Source organism: Hyla sarda, unplaced genomic scaffold (assembly GCF_029499605.1).
Source record: "Hyla sarda isolate aHylSar1 unplaced genomic scaffold, aHylSar1.hap1 scaffold_376, whole genome shotgun sequence".
Taxonomy (NCBI): domain Eukaryota; kingdom Metazoa; phylum Chordata; class Amphibia; order Anura; family Hylidae; genus Hyla; species Hyla sarda.
This window is the reverse complement of record NW_026610395.1, coordinates 1-14,647: the sequence shown is the minus strand read 5'-3', so window position 1 is coordinate 14,647 and position 14,647 is coordinate 1. Positions and strand designations below refer to the sequence as shown.

At 45.6% G+C, this 14,647-nt stretch overlaps 6 non-coding genes across 6 annotated transcripts; all 6 read right to left on the bottom strand.

Moving 5' to 3' along the window:
* Positions 1 to 1,560: 1,560 nt before the first annotated feature.
* Positions 1,561 to 1,751, bottom strand: LOC130332390 (U2 spliceosomal RNA). The gene has a single exon (XR_008875091.1). It is a non-coding gene; the product is annotated as a U2 spliceosomal RNA (small nuclear RNA).
* A 2,091-nt stretch (positions 1,752 to 3,842) lies between these two features.
* On the bottom strand, positions 3,843 to 4,033 carry LOC130332343 (U2 spliceosomal RNA). The gene has a single exon (XR_008875048.1). It is a non-coding gene; the product is annotated as a U2 spliceosomal RNA (small nuclear RNA).
* Positions 4,034 to 6,121: 2,088 nt separating this feature from the next.
* LOC130332330 (U2 spliceosomal RNA) lies at positions 6,122 to 6,312 on the bottom strand. Its single transcript, XR_008875037.1, has one exon. It is a non-coding gene; the product is annotated as a U2 spliceosomal RNA (small nuclear RNA).
* Positions 6,313 to 8,391: 2,079 nt separating this feature from the next.
* LOC130332446 (U2 spliceosomal RNA) lies at positions 8,392 to 8,582 on the bottom strand. The gene has a single exon (XR_008875138.1). It is a non-coding gene; the product is annotated as a U2 spliceosomal RNA (small nuclear RNA).
* A 2,084-nt stretch (positions 8,583 to 10,666) lies between these two features.
* LOC130332434 (U2 spliceosomal RNA) lies at positions 10,667 to 10,857 on the bottom strand. The gene has a single exon (XR_008875127.1). It is a non-coding gene; the product is annotated as a U2 spliceosomal RNA (small nuclear RNA).
* A 2,077-nt stretch (positions 10,858 to 12,934) lies between these two features.
* LOC130332422 (U2 spliceosomal RNA) lies at positions 12,935 to 13,125 on the bottom strand. The gene has a single exon (XR_008875116.1). It is a non-coding gene; the product is annotated as a U2 spliceosomal RNA (small nuclear RNA).
* Positions 13,126 to 14,647: the final 1,522 nt, after the last annotated feature.

Sequence of the window (14,647 nt, the reverse complement as noted above, 5' to 3'; positions counted from 1 at the left end):
CTAGGTGACATCACAATCCCTATGGTTACATACACAACAAAGCTGGGTTGTTGTTGTTTACACTCTGCAAGGCCTGTGGAAGTGAGTGACATCATAGCACTGTAGTTCTGAGGGTTCTAGATGGATGCAACAATCTCCTGTTGCTTCTATGAAGGCCATAATAGACGACATCACCAAACAGCTCCATAGTCACATACACAGCAAAGGAGAGATGTTGTTTACACCTAGTGATGTCAGTGGTATTGAGTGACATCACAGCACAGTGCTAAGGCTCCTGGGCCTGGACACAGCAGCGGCTGCAATATCTCAACGGAGAATACGTTTATATATATGTGTGTGTGTGCGCGTATATATATATATATATATATATATATATATATATATATATTTCTCCGCCGAAATCACTTTTAAACCCATTTCCACCTTTTTTTCCCTTCTCTTCCTCTTACTTTTTTTTCACGTTTTTTTAAGTTTTTCTCCTTTTCGCCTCTTTTCTGGGCGTATTATTCTTCTTTTTCTTCTTTTTTTTCGTCTAATGCATACCCCATCAGTGCAGCAATGCTTATTCAATACCGCCAGCAGATGGAGACACTGGGGGATAATTTTCTAAGGATTTATACTGATTTTTCCTGTCTGAATTTGTCGCACAGAAAGTTGCAGGCCAAATATGTGTGACATTTCTGCGACTTTAGCTTCTAGAGCATTTTTACAACATTATACATAGGTGCTGAATACATAAAAAGCGACTGTTCAGCGACAGACAAGTCGCATCGGCTGAAAGTAGGCCAGAATGTCAGTCCATGTTGGAGCAGGTTTAGATACAGTCTAAAGCATAGATCTCAAAGTCTGTGCACAGAATTTAGCAAGGGCCTCGCACCTTCTGATGCATCAGGTAGGTGCACTATAGCATAGCCTAACCCTCTGTACTTTAGTCTATATTGATGCGGGACATAGACAGCCAGCTGATGACCAATCCATTAGTGCAATGGATGGCTGGAAGCATTTGTCTTTGCCTTTGCAATACCACAGAAGCAATGCATGGTCAATGTACAGCAATGACACACCTGTGTGAACAGCCAGGAGACCCCCCCATGTTATGTTACATAGTTACATAGTTAGTACGGTCGAAAAAAGACATATGTCCATCAAGTTCAACCAGGGAATTAAGGGGTAGGGGTGTGGCGCGATATTGGGGAAGGGATGAGATTTTATATTTCTTCATAAGCATTAATCTTATTTTGTCAATTAGGAACATTCAGCACCCACCCGCTATCAAGGCAGCTGCCTATCATGTCATGCCCTACCTGCACAGGTGTGCTGGCTACTCAAATGATCCAATTAAGGAGGCCATTTAGTCAGCAGCAGCAGAAGTCCTGTGCCTGGACGCTCCAACAGCGGCCAGACACAAGCAGAAGCAGCAGAAGCAGCAGCAGCACCACCTTTTGTTTTTTGGCTGCAGCAGCAGCAGCAGCAGCAGCAAGGCCCACAGGGCTGGCTAGCTGGCTAGCCAGCAAGCAGGTAGCAATGAAAGTAGGAATCTTTCTTTTTAACCCTGTAAGGGGGTGGTGCACTGTACCCGAAGATACTGCCATATCGGGTCAATGCATAGGGCGACGGAAGCAAGCTTCGAAATCGGCCCCCGTTCTCAAAAATCCATTTAATATATGGTCCCCAGATAGGGGACGTATCAGATATTAAACTGATAAGAATAGATACTACACTTGATCTTAGCCAAAAGGCCGAGAAGCGATAACCGTGAAAGGGGCGGGCCCAACAAGGTCCCCTTCATGGGCACTATCACTGCTTGCTGTCAGGGAGGCTGCCAGACAATTTTCCATGCACACTCTGGGCTGGGGGGCAGTCAACCACCAGTACACACAGCAGAACCTAAACCCATACCATTATTGCTAAGCAGCAAGACAGGGGCCCATTGCACTCCCACGGGGCCTTTTTAAATGCAATCCATAACCCGGATTTGCCAGGAACCCTTCTTACTCCTCCTACTTGCATGTGACACTGGGCTTAGGATCTGCATAGGAAACACACACACAAGCACACACCTACCTTTGTTGCCTGCAGATGCCTCCTTGGCTGTCCCCAAACGGTATCAAACCAACACCCACGGGAAGCTGTAAGCATAGAGGACATGCCTGCACCCCATTGGACTTACCTGTGTGGGTTAAATCCGGGTTATTTGACAACCTATGGCGGTGATGGTTCTGCTCAGGCAGAGCAGTGCTGATGCTCCTCATAAAGCTGTCGCTGCTGTGAAGGTTATAGGTGACATCACAATCCCTATGGTTACATACACAACAAAGCTGGGTTGTTGTTGTTTACACTCTGCAAGGCCTGTGGAAGTGAGTGACATCATAGCACTGTAGTTCTGAGGGTTCTAGATGGATGCAACAATCTCCTGTTGCTTCTATGAAGGCCGTAATAGACGACATCACCAAACAGCTCCATAGTCACATACACAGCAAAGGAGAGATGTTGTTTACACCTAGTGATGTCAGTGGTATTGAGTGACATCACAGCACAGTGCTAAGGCTCCTGGGCCTGGACACAGCAGCGGCTGCAATATCTCAACGGAGAATACGTTTATATATATGTGTGTGTGTGCGCGTATATATATATATATATATATATATATATATATATATATATATATATTTCTCCGCCGAAATCACTTTTAAACCCATTTCCACCTTTTTTTCCCTTCTCTTCCTCTTACTTTTTTTTCACGTTTTTTTACGTTTTTCTCCTTTTCGCCTCTTTTCTGGGCGTATTATTCTTCTTTTTCTTCTTTTTTTTCGTCTAATGCATACCCCATCAGTGCAGCAATGCTTATTCAATACCGCCAGCAGATGGAGACACTGGGGGATAATTTTCTAAGGATTTATACTGATTTTTCCTGTCTGAATTTGTCGCACAGAAAGTTGCAGGCCAAATATGTGTGACATTTCTGCGACTTTAGCTTCTAGAGCATTTTTACAACATTATACATAGGTGCTGAATACATAAAAAGCGACTGTTCAGCGACAGACAAGTCGCATCGGCTGAAAGTAGGCCAGAATGTCAGTCCATGTTGGAGCAGGTTTAGATACAGTCTAAAGCATAGATCTCAAAGTCTGTGCACAGAATTTAGCAAGGGCCTCGCACCTTCTGATGCATCAGGTAGGTGCACTATAGCATAGCCTAACCCTCTGTACTTTAGTCTATATTGATGCGGGACATAGACAGCCAGCTGATGACCAATCCATTAGTGCAATGGATGGCTGGAAGCATTTGTCTTTGCCTTTGCAATACCACAGAAGCAATGCATGGTCAATGTACAGCAATGACACACCTGTGTGAACAGCCAGGAGACCCCCCCATGTTATGTTACATAGTTACATAGTTAGTACGGTCGAAAAAAGACATATGTCCATCAAGTTCAACCAGGGAATTAAGGGGTAGGGGTGTGGCGCGATATTGGGGAAGGGATGAGATTTTATATTTCTTCATAAGCATTAATCTTATTTTGTCAATTAGGAACATTCAGCACCCACCCGCTATCAAGGCAGCTGCCTATCATGTCATGCCCTACCTGCACAGGTGTGCTGGCTACTCAAATGATCCAATTAAGGAGGCCATTTAGTCAGCAGCAGCAGAAGTCCTGTGCCTGGACGCTCCAACAGCGGCCAGACACAAGCAGAAGCAGCAGAAGCAGCAGCAGCACCACCTTTTGTTTTTTGGCTGCAGCAGCAGCAGCAGCAGCAGCAAGGCCCACAGGGCTGGCTAGCTGGCTAGCCAGCAAGCAGGTAGCAATGAAAGTAGGAATCTTTCTTTTTAACCCTGTAAGGGGGTGGTGCACTGTACCCGAAGATACTGCCATATCGGGTCAATGCATAGGGCGACGGAAGCAAGCTTCGAAATCGGCCCCCGTTCTCAAAAATCCATTTAATATATGGTCCCCAGATAGGGGACGTATCAGATATTAAACTGATAAGAACAGATACTACACTTGATCTTAGCCAAAAGGCCGAGAAGCGATAACCGTGAAAGGGGCGGGCCCAACAAGGTCCCCTTCATGGGCACTATCACTGCTTGCTGTCAGGGAGGCTGCCAGACAATTTTCCATGCACACTCTGGGCTGGGGGGCAGTCAACCACCAGTACACACAGCAGAACCTAAACCCATACCATTATTGCTAAGCAGCAAGACAGGGGCCCATTGCACTCCCACGGGGCCTTTTTAAATGCAATCCATAACCCGGATTTGCCAGGAACCCTTCTTACTCCTCCTACTTGCATGTGACACTGGGCTTAGGATCTGCATAGGAAACACACACACAAGCACACACCTACCTTTGTTGCCTGCAGATGCCTCCTTGGCTGTCCCCAAACGGTATCAAACCAACACCCACGGGAAGCTGTAAGCATAGAGGACATGCCTGCACCCCATTGGACTTACCTGTGTGGGTTAAATCCGGGTTATTTGACAACCTATGGCGGTGATGGTTCTGCTCAGGCAGAGCAGTGCTGATGCTCCTCATAAAGCTGTCGCTGCTGTGAAGGTTATAGGTGACATCACAATCCCTATGGTTACATACACAACAAAGCTGGGTTGTTGTTGTTTACACTCTGCAAGGCCTGTGGAAGTGAGTGACATCATAGCACTGTAGTTCTGAGGGTTCTAGATGGATGCAACAATCTCCTGTTGCTTCTATGAAGGCCATAATAGACGACATCACCAAACAGCTCCATAGTCACATACACAGCAAAGGAGAGATGTTGTTTACACCTAGTGATGTCAGTGGTATTGAGTGACATCACAGCACAGTGCTAAGGCTCCTGGGCCTGGACACAGCAGCGGCTGCAATATCTCAACGGAGAATACGTTTATATATATGTGTGTGTGTGCGCGTATATATATATATATATATATATATATATATATATATATATATATATTTCTCCGCCGAAATCACTTTTAAACCCATTTCCACCTTTTTTTCCCTTCTCTTCCTCTTACTTTTTTTTCACGTTTTTTTACGTTTTTCTCCTTTTCGCCTCTTTTCTGGGCGTATTATTCTTCTTTTTCTTCTTTTTTTTCGTCTAATGCATACCCCATCAGTGCAGCAATGCTTATTCAATACCGCCAGCAGATGGAGACACTGGGGGATAATTTTCTAAGGATTTATACTGATTTTTCCTGTCTGAATTTGTCGCACAGAAAGTTGCAGGCCAAATATGTGTGACATTTCTGCGACTTTAGCTTCTAGAGCATTTTTACAACATTATACATAGGTGCTGAATACATAAAAAGCGACTGTTCAGCGACAGACAAGTCGCATCGGCTGAAAGTAGGCCAGAATGTCAGTCCATGTTGGAGCAGGTTTAGATACAGTCTAAAGCATAGATCTCAAAGTCTGTGCACAGAATTTAGCAAGGGCCTCGCACCTTCTGATGCATCAGGTAGGTGCACTATAGCATAGCCTAACCCTCTGTACTTTGGTCTATATTGATGCGGGACATAGACAGCCAGCTGATGACCAATCCATTAGTGCAATGGATGGCTGGAAGCATTTGTCTTTGCCTTTGCAATACCACAGAAGCAATGCATGGTCAAGGTACAGCAATGACACACCTGTGTGAACAGCCAGGAGACCCCCCCATGTTATGTTACATAGTTACATAGTTAGTACGGTCGAAAAAAGACATATGTCCATCAAGTTCAACCAGGGAATTAAGGGGTAGGGGTGTGGCGCGATATTGGGGAAGGGATGAGATTTTATATTTCTTCATAAGCATTAATCTTATTTTGTCAATTAGGAACATTCAGCACCCACCCGCTATCAAGGCAGCTGCCTATCATGTCATGCCCTACCTGCACAGGTGTGCTGGCTACTCAAATGATCCAATTAAGGAGGCCATTTAGTCAGCAGCAGCAGAAGTCCTGTGCCTGGACGCTCCAACAGCGGCCAGACACAAGCAGAAGCAGCAGAAGCAGCAGCAGCACCACCTTTTGTTTTTTGGCTGCAGCAGCAGCAGCAGCAGCAAGGCCCACAGGGCTGGCTAGCTGGCTAGCCAGCAAGCAGGTAGCAATGAAAGTAGGAATCTTTCTTTTTAACCCTGTAAGGGGGTGGTGCACTGTACCCGAAGATACTGCCATATCGGGTCAATGCATAGGGCGACGGAAGCAAGCTTCGAAATCGGCCCCCGTTCTCAAAAATCCATTTAATATATGGTCCCCAGATAGGGGACGTATCAGATATTAAACTGATAAGAACAGATACTACACTTGATCTTAGCCAAAAGGCCGAGAAGCGATAACCGTAAAAGGGGCGGGCCCAACAAGGTCCCCTTCATGGGCACTATCACTGCTTGCTGTCAGGGAGGCTGCCAGACAATTTTCCATGCACACTCTGGGCTGGGGGCAGTCAACCACCAGTACACACAGCAGAACCTAAACCCATACCATTATTGCTAAGCAGCAAGACAGGGGCCCATTGCACTCCCACGGGGCCTTTTTAAATGCAATCCATAACCCGGATTTGCCAGGAACCCTTCTTACTCCTCCTACTTGCATGTGACACTGGGCTTAGGATCTGCATAGGAAACACACACACAAGCACACACCTACCTTTGTTGCCTGCAGATGCCTCCTTGGCTGTCCCCAAACGGTATCAAACCAACACCCACGGGAAGCTGTAAGCATAGAGGACATGCCTGCACCCCATTGGACTTACCTGTGTGGGTTAAATCCGGGTTATTTGACAACCTATGGCGGTGATGGTTCTGCTCAGGCAGAGCAGTGCTGATGCTCCTCATAAAGCTGTCGCTGCTGTGAAGGTTCTAGGTGACATCACAATCCCTATGGTTACATACACAACAAAGCTGGGTTGTTGTTGTTTACACTCTGCAAGGCCTGTGGAAGTGAGTGACATCATAGCACTGTAGTTCTGAGGGTTCTAGATGGATGCAACAATCTCCTGTTGCTTCTATGAAGGCCATAATAGACGACATCACCAAACAGCTCCATAGTCACATACACAGCAAAGGAGAGATGTTGTTTACACCTAGTGATGTCAGTGGTATTGAGTGACATCACAGCACAGTGCTAAGGCTCCTGGGCCTGGACACAGCAGCGGCTGCAATATCTCAACGGAGAATACGTTTATATATATGTGTGTGTGTGCGCGTATATATATATATATATATATATATATATATATATATATTTCTCCGCCGAAATCACTTTTAAACCCATTTCCACCTTTTTTTCCCTTCTCTTCCTCTTACTTTTTTTTCACGTTTTTTTACGTTTTTCTCCTTTTCGCCTCTTTTCTGGGCGTATTATTCTTCTTTTTCTTCTTTTTTTTCGTCTAATGCATACCCCATCAGTGCAGCAATGCTTATTCAATACCGCCAGCAGATGGAGACACTGGGGGATAATTTTCTAAGGATTTATACTGATTTTTCCTGTCTGAATTTGTCGCACAGAAAGTTGCAGGCCAAATATGTGTGACATTTCTGCGACTTTAGCTTCTAGAGCATTTTTACAACATTATACATAGGTGCTGAATACATAAAAAGCGACTGTTCAGCGACAGACAAGTCGCATCGGCTGAAAGTAGGCCAGAATGTCAGTCCATGTTGGAGCAGGTTTAGATACAGTCTAAAGCATAGATCTCAAAGTCTGTGCACAGAATTTAGCAAGGGCCTCGCACCTTCTGATGCATCAGGTAGGTGCACTATAGCATAGCCTAACCCTCTGTACTTTGGTCTATATTGATGCGGGACATAGACAGCCAGCTGATGACCAATCCATTAGTGCAATGGATGGCTGGAAGCATTTGTCTTTGCCTTTGCAATACCACAGAAGCAATGCATGGTCAATGTACAGCAATGACACACCTGTGTGAACAGCCAGGAGACCCCCCCATGTTATGTTACATAGTTACATAGTTAGTACGGTCGAAAAAAGACATATGTCCATCAAGTTCAACCAGGGAATTAAGGGGTAGGGGTGTGGCGCGATATTGGGGAAGGGATGAGATTTTATATTTCTTCATAAGCATTAATCTTATTTTGTCAATTAGGAACATTCAGCACCCACCCGCTATCAAGGCAGCTGCCTATCATGTCATGCCCTACCTGCACAGGTGTGCTGGCTACTCAAATGATCCAATTAAGGAGGCCATTTAGTCAGCAGCAGCAGAAGTCCTGTGCCTGGACGCTCCAACAGCGGCCAGACACAAGCAGAAGCAGCAGAAGCAGCAGCAGCACCACCTTTTGTTTTTTGGCTGCAGCAGCAGCAGCAGCAGCAAGGCCCACAGGGCTGGCTAGCTGGCTAGCCAGCAAGCAGGTAGCAATGAAAGTAGGAATCTTTCTTTTTAACCCTGTAAGGGGGTGGTGCACTGTACCCGAAGATACTGCCATATCGGGTCAATGCATAGGGCGACGGAAGCAAGCTTCGAAATCGGCCCCCGTTCTCAAAAATCCATTTAATATATGGTCCCCAGATAGGGGACGTATCAGATATTAAACTGATAAGAACAGATACTACACTTGATCTTAGCCAAAAGGCCGAGAAGCGATAACCGTGAAAGGGGCGGGCCCAACAAGGTCCCCTTCATGGGCACTATCACTGCTTGCTGTCAGGGAGGCTGCCAGACAATTTTCCATGCACACTCTGGGCTGGGGGGCAGTCAACCACCAGTACACACAGCAGAACCTAAACCCATACCATTATTGCTAAGCAGCAAGACAGGGGCCCATTGCACTCCCACGGGGCCTTTTTAAATGCAATCCATAACCCGGATTTGCCAGGAACCCTTCTTACTCCTCCTACTTGCATGTGACACTGGGCTTAGGATCTGCATAGGAAACACAGACACAAGCACACACCTACCTTTGTTGCCTGCAGATGCCTCCTTGGCTGTCCCCAAACGGTATCAAACCAACACCCACGGGAAGCTGTAAGCATAGAGGACATGCCTGCACCCCATTGGACTTACCTGTGTGGGTTAAATCCGGGTTATTTGACAACCTATGGCGGTGATGGTTCTGCTCAGGCAGAGCAGTGCTGATGCTCCTCATAAAGCTGTCGCTGCTGTGAAGGTTCTAGGTGACATCACAATCCCTATGGTTACATACACAACAAAGCTGGGTTGTTGTTGTTTACACTCTGCAAGGCCTGTGGAAGTGAGTGACATCATAGCACTGTAGTTCTGAGGGTTCTAGATGGATGCAACAATCTCCTGTTGCTTCTATGAAGGCCATAATAGACGACATCACCAAACAGCTCCATAGTCACATACACAGCAAAGGAGAGATGTTGTTTACACCTAGTGATGTCAGTGGTATTGAGTGACATCACAGCACAGTGCTAAGGCTCCTGGGCCTGGACACAGCAGCGGCTGCAATATCTCAACGGAGAATACGTTTATATATATGTGTGTGTGTGCGCGTATATATATATATATATATATATATATATATATATATATATATTTCTCCGCCGAAATCACTTTTAAACCCATTTCCACCTTTTTTTCCCTTCTCTTCCTCTTACTTTTTTTTCACGTTTTTTTACGTTTTTCTCCTTTTCGCCTCTTTTCTGGGCGTATTATTCTTCTTTTTCTTCTTTTTTTTCGTCTAATGCATACCCCATCAGTGCAGCAATGCTTATTCAATACCGCCAGCAGATGGAGACACTGGGGGATAATTTTCTAAGGATTTATACTGATTTTTCCTGTCTGAATTTGTCGCACAGAAAGTTGCAGGCCAAATATGTGTGACATTTCTGCGACTTTAGCTTCTAGAGCATTTTTACAACATTATACATAGGTGCTGAATACATAAAAAGCGACTGTTCAGCGACAGACAAGTCGCATCGGCTGAAAGTAGGCCAGAATGTCAGTCCATGTTGGAGCAGGTTTAGATACAGTCTAAAGCATAGATCTCAAAGTCTGTGCACAGAATTTAGCAAGGGCCTCGCACCTTCTGATGCATCAGGTAGGTGCACTATAGCATAGCCTAACCCTCTGTACTTTGGTCTATATTGATGCGGGACATAGACAGCCAGCTGATGACCAATCCATTAGTGCAATGGATGGCTGGAAGCATTTGTCTTTGCCTTTGCAATACCACAGAAGCAATGCATGGTCAATGTACAGCAATGACACACCTGTGTGAACAGCCAGGAGACCCCCCCATGTTATGTTACATAGTTACATAGTTAGTACGGTCGAAAAAAGACATATGTCCATCAAGTTCAACCAGGGAATTAAGGGGTAGGGGTGTGGCGCGATATTGGGGAAGGGATGAGATTTTATATTTCTTCATAAGCATTAATCTTATTTTGTCAATTAGGAACATTCAGCACCCACCCGCTATCAAGGCAGCTGCCTATCATGTCATGCCCTACCTGCACAGGTGTGCTGGCTACTCAAATGATCCAATTAAGGAGGCCATTTAGTCAGCAGCAGCAGAAGTCCTGTGCCTGGACGCTCCAACAGCGGCCAGACACAAGCAGAAGCAGCAGAAGCAGCAGCAGCACCACCTTTTGTTTTTTGGCTGCAGCAGCAGCAGCAGCAGCAAGGCCCACAGGGCTGGCTAGCTGGCTAGCCAGCAAGCAGGTAGCAATGAAAGTAGGAATCTTTCTTTTTAACCCTGTAAGGGGGTGGTGCACTGTACCCGAAGATACTGCCATATCGGGTCAATGCATAGGGCGACGGAAGCAAGCTTCGAAATCGGCCCCCGTTCTCAAAAATCCATTTAATATATGGTCCCCAGATAGGGGACGTATCAGATATTAAACTGATAAGAACAGATACTACACTTGATCTTAGCCAAAAGGCCGAGAAGCGATAACCGTAAAAGGGGCGGGCCCAACAAGGTCCCCTTCATGGGCACTATCACTGCTTGCTGTCAGGGAGGCTGCCAGACAATTTTCCATGCACACTCTGGGCTGGGGGCAGTCAACCACCAGTACACACAGCAGAACCTAAACCCATACCATTATTGCTAAGCAGCAAGACAGGGGCCCATTGCACTCCCACGGGGCCTTTTTAAATGCAATCCATAACCCGGATTTGCCAGGAACCCTTCTTACTCCTCCTACTTGCATGTGACACTGGGCTTAGGATCTGCATAGGAAACACACACACAAGCACACACCTACCTTTGTTGCCTGCAGATGCCTCCTTGGCTGTCCCCAAACGGTATCAAACCAACACCCACGGGAAGCTGTAAGCATAGAGGACATGCCTGCACCCCATTGGACTTACCTGTGTGGGTTAAATCCGGGTTATTTGACAACCTATGGCGGTGATGGTTCTGCTCAGGCAGAGCAGTGCTGATGCTCCTCATAAAGCTGTCGCTGCTGTGAAGGTTCTAGGTGACATCACAATCCCTATGGTTACATACACAACAAAGCTGGGTTGTTGTTGTTTACACTCTGCAAGGCCTGTGGAAGTGAGTGACATCATAGCACTGTAGTTCTTAGGGTTCTAGATGGATGCAACAATCTCCTGTTGCTTCTATGAAGGCCATAATAGACGACATCACCAAACAGCTCCATAGTCACATACACAGCAAAGGAGAGATGTTGTTTACACCTAGTGATGTCAGTGGTATTGAGTGACATCACAGCACAGTGCTAAGGCTCCTGGGCCTGGACACAGCAGCGGCTGCAATATCTCAACGGAGAATACGTTTATATATATGTGTGTGTGTGCGCGTATATATATATATATATATATATATATATATATATATTTCTCCGCCGAAATCACTTTTAAACCCATTTCCACCTTTTTTTCCCTTCTCTTCCTCTTACTTTTTTTTCACGTTTTTTTACGTTTTTCTCCTTTTCGCCTCTTTTCTGGGCGTATTATTCTTCTTTTTCTTCTTTTTTTTCGTCTAATGCATACCCCATCAGTGCAGCAATGCTTATTCAATACCGCCAGCAGATGGAGACACTGGGGGATAATTTTCTAAGGATTTATACTGATTTTTCCTGTCTGAATTTGTCGCACAGAAAGTTGCAGGCCAAATATGTGTGACATTTCTGCGACTTTAGCTTCTAGAGCATTTTTACAACATTATACATAGGTGCTGAATACATAAAAAGCGACTGTTCAGCGACAGACAAGTCGCATCGGCTGAAAGTAGGCCAGAATGTCAGTCCATGTTGGAGCAGGTTTAGATACAGTCTAAAGCATAGATCTCAAAGTCTGTGCACAGAATTTAGCAAGGGCCTCGCACCTTCTGATGCATCAGGTAGGTGCACTATAGCATAGCCTAACCCTCTGTACTTTGGTCTATATTGATGCGGGACATAGACAGCCAGCTGATGACCAATCCATTAGTGCAATGGATGGCTGGAAGCATTTGTCTTTGCCTTTGCAATACCACAGAAGCAATGCATGGTCAATGTACAGCAATGACACACCTGTGTGAACAGCCAGGAGACCCCCCCATGTTATGTTACATAGTTACATAGTTAGTACGGTCGAAAAAAGACATATGTCCATCAAGTTCAACCAGGGAATTAAGGGGTAGGGGTGTGGCGCGATATTGGGGAAGGGATGAGATTTTATATTTCTTCATAAGCATTAATCTTATTTTGTCAATTAGGAACATTCAGCACCCACCCGCTATCAAGGCAGCTGCCTATCATGTCATGCCCTACCTGCACAGGTGTGCTGGCTACTCAAATGATCCAATTAAGGAGGCCATTTAGTCAGCAGCAGCAGAAGTCCTGTGCCTGGACGCTCCAACAGCGGCCAGACACAAGCAGAAGCAGCAGAAGCAGCAGCAGCACCACCTTTTGTTTTTTGGCTGCAGCAGCAGCAGCAGCAGCAAGGCCCACAGGGCTGGCTAGCTGGCTAGCCAGCAAGCAGGTAGCAATGAAAGTAGGAATCTTTCTTTTTAACCCTGTAAGGGGGTGGTGCACTGTACCCGAAGATACTGCCATATCGGGTCAATGCATAGGGCGACGGAAGCAAGCTTCGAAATCGGCCCCCGTTCTCAAAAATCCATTTAATATATGGTCCCCAGATAGGGGACGTATCAGATATTAAACTGATAAGAACAGATACTACACTTGATCTTAGCCAAAAGGCCGAGAAGCGATAACCGTGAAAGGGGCGGGCCCAACAAGGTCCCCTTCATGGGCACTATCACTGCTTGCTGTCAGGGAGGCTGCCAGACAATTTTCCATGCACACTCTGGGCTGGGGGGCAGTCAACCACCAGTACACACAGCAGAACCTAAACCCATACCATTATTGCTAAGCAGCAAGACAGGGGCCCATTGCACTCCCACGGGGCCTTTTTAAATGCAATCCATAACCCGGATTTGCCAGGAACCCTTCTTACTCCTCCTACTTGCATGTGACACTGGGCTTAGGATCTGCATAGGAAACACAGACACAAGCACACACCTACCTTTGTTGCCTGCAGATGCCTCCTTGGCTGTCCCCAAACGGTATCAAACCAACACCCACGGGAAGCTGTAAGCATAGAGGACATGCCTGCACCCCATTGGACTTACCTGTGTGGGTTAAATCCGGGTTATTTGACAACCTATGGCGGTGATGGTTCTGCTCAGGCAGAGCAGTGCTGATGCTCCTCATAAAGCTGTCGCTGCTGTGAAGGTTCTAGGTGACATCACAATCCCTATGGTTACATACACAACAAAGCTGGGTTGTTGTTGTTTACACTCTGCAAGGCCTGTGGAAGTGAGTGACATCATAGCACTGTAGTTCTGAGGGTTCTAGATGGATGCAACAATCTCCTGTTGCTTCTATGAAGGCCATAATAGACGACATCACCAAACAGCTCCATAGTCACATACACAGCAAAGGAGAGATGTTGTTTACACCTAGTGATGTCAGTGGTATTGAGTGACATCACAGCACAGTGCTAAGGCTCCTGGGCCTGGACACAGCAGCGGCTGCAATATCTCAACGGAGAATACGTTTATATATATGTGTGTGTGTGCGCGTATATATATATATATATATATATATATATATATATATATATATATATTTCTCCGCCGAAATCACTTTTAAACCCATTTCCACCTTTTTTTCCCTTCTCTTCCTCTTACTTTTTTTTCACGTTTTTTTACGTTTTTCTCCTTTTCGCCTCTTTTCTGGGCGTATTATTCTTCTTTTTCTTCTTTTTTTTCGTCTAATGCATACCCCATCAGTGCAGCAATGCTTATTCAATACCGCCAGCAGATGGAGACACTGGGGGATAATTTTCTAAGGATTTATACTGATTTTTCCTGTCTGAATTTGTCGCACAGAAAGTTGCAGGCCAAATATGTGTGACATTTCTGCGACTTTAGCTTCTAGAGCATTTTTACAACATTATACATAGGTGCTGAATACATAAAAAGCGACTGTTCAGCGACAGACAAGTCGCATCGGCTGAAAGTAGGCCAGAATGTCAGTCCATGTTGGAGCAGGTTTAGATACAGTCTAAAGCATAGATCTCAAAGTCTGTGCACAGAATTTAGCAAGGGCCTCGCACCTTCTGATGCATCAGGTAGGTGCACTATAGCATAGCCTAACCCTCTGTACTTTGGTCTATATTGATGCGGGACATAGACAGCCAGCTGATGACCAATCCATTAGTGCAATGGAT